The sequence below is a fragment of the Mustela putorius genome, unplaced genomic scaffold, assembly GCF_011764305.1.
Source record: "Mustela putorius furo isolate JIRA1106 unplaced genomic scaffold, ASM1176430v1.1 tig00003862_pilon_pilon_pilon, whole genome shotgun sequence".
In the NCBI taxonomy this organism is placed as follows: Eukaryota; Metazoa; Chordata; class Mammalia; order Carnivora; family Mustelidae; genus Mustela; species Mustela putorius.
This window is the reverse complement of record NW_025422014.1, coordinates 1,895,702-1,897,943: the sequence shown is the minus strand read 5'-3', so window position 1 is coordinate 1,897,943 and position 2,242 is coordinate 1,895,702. Positions and strand designations below refer to the sequence as shown.

General features: G+C 36.1%; 1 pseudogene; it reads right to left on the bottom strand.

The window, feature by feature from the left end:
- Positions 1-231: 231 nt before the first annotated feature.
- LOC101676009 lies at positions 232-1,231 on the bottom strand (annotated as a pseudogene).
- Between the last annotated feature and the right edge of the window lie 1,011 nt (positions 1,232-2,242).

The window sequence follows — 2,242 nt, the reverse complement described above, 5'->3', positions numbered from 1 at the left end:
GTGTAACATTTTTATTACTTCCTTCTTTCTTTCTGTCTTTCTTCTTCTTCTTCTTCTTCTTCTTCTTCTTCTTCTTCATCATCTTCTTCTTCTTCTTTTTTGTATATCTTAAACTTTTTTCTTCATGGTTACCGTAAGGATTACAACTAACATCTTAACTTTATTTTTGTGTTGTTTGCGGCATTTTCTCCTCCTCCTCCTCCTCCTCCTCCTCCTCCTTCTTCTTCTTCCTTATGTTCATTTAGCTGCATTATCTTTAAGTATAAAGACTTCCAATCATATCACCTAGAGAGACCATTTTACCATTGTTTTGTTTGGCCATGAGGTTTTTTTTTTCTCTCTCTTTTCAGCAATGATAAGGTGGATATCCTTTACATATAGATGAAAAATCCATGATTTATTGCTTTTGCCAGTAACAAAAATGTTTAAGAGCCAGGTGGCAAAGCTCTTGCCATTGGCATCTTTCATATGAACTACATCAGAAGAACCAGATTGTGTCTGTTGGTGACCACACCAATTCTTCCCAGATCAGCATCTCTAATCACCATACAGAGATTGCCAGTGTCAAAATTGATCAAGTCAGTAATCTTTACACTCTTCAAATCAATCTGAACAGTGTCATTTTCCTTGATGAGGGGATCGGGATAGCAGATGGTATGAACATCATTGGTCACCAGATCAGGGATTCCTTTTGTCCCCAGAAAGATCTTTCTCACTTTGCACAACTTACACTTTGTCTCCTCAGGTGTAATATTATGAACTGCAAAGTGACCCTTGATGAGGTGGGAATTCTCCCTAGTCTTGTCAGTGCTGACAACATTCATATAACCACCAGTGTGGGTTATATCAGGTTTGACCCTGCCATTAATCTCTTGATAAAATACTGCAGACAGATATTTACTTGATCTTGTTAGGGTACACTTAAATCTGTTCCTTAGGAGAAATCATGAGAGAGAGAGACAGTCTCTCAGCTTATGGGGACCAGTAGATGGATGAGGGACAAACACAGTTGTCAGTTTATTCAATATATGCTTTGGACCTGCTACATGGTTCAGATGTTTCTTGGGACCATGGAACATGGTTGTGCTAGGCTTAACTTTATAAAAGTTAACTTTTAACTTATAACTTTTAACTACTAACTTACAACTCTTAACTTTACAAAAAAAGTTTGAATTAATTCCAGTTTAGGTTAAATATTATATAAAACTGCACCTTTATAGATATATTACCACTTATGTTGATATTGTCACATTTTTTAAACTTTTTAAACTTTAAATTCAATTTAATGAACACATATTGTATTATTAGTTTCAGAGGTAGAATTTAGTGATGAATTATTTGCATATAACACCCAGTGCTCATTACATCAAATGCTTTCCTTAATACTCATCACTCAGCTACCCCATCCCCCCATCCACATCCCCTTCAGCAACCCTCAGTCTCTTATGGTTTGCCTCCATCTCTGTTTTTTTCTTCATATTTTAGTTTTCCTTTCCTTCCCCTATGTTCATCTGTTTTGTTTCTTAAATTCCACATACGAGTGAAATCATATGGTATTTGTCTTTCTCTGACTGACTTATTTCACCTAGCACAATACCCTCTATTTACATCTGTCTTATTGCAAATGGCAATATTTCATTCTTTTTGGTGGCTGAGTAATATTTCATTGTATAAATGTATACACCATATCTTCCTTATCCATTCATCTGTCAATGGATATCTGGGTTGTATCCATAGTTTGGCTATTGTGGACATTGTTGCTGTAAACATTGGGGTGCATGTGATCCTTTGAATCACTGTATCATTTGGATAAATACTGAGCAGTGTAATGACTGGGTCATAGGGTAGCTCTATTTTTAACTTTTTGAGAAACCTCCATATTGTTTTACAGAATGGATGCTCCAGTTTGTATTCCCTTCAACAGTGTGAGGGGATTCTCCTTTCTCTACCTCTTTGCTAACACCTCTTTCTTCCTGACTTGTTAATTTTAGCCATTCCGATGGGTGTGAGGTCAAATCTCATAGTGGTTTTGATTTGTTTTTCCTCGAGTGATGTTGAGCTTTTTTTCATGTCCATGTTGGCCATTTTTATGTCTTATTTGGAGAAATGTCTGTTCATGTCTTCTGCCCATCTCTCTACTGGATTTTGTGTGCGTGTATGTGTGTGTGTGTGTGTATTGAGTTTGATAGGTTCTTTATAGATTTTGGATATTAGCCCCTTATTTGATAAGAGATTTGCAAAT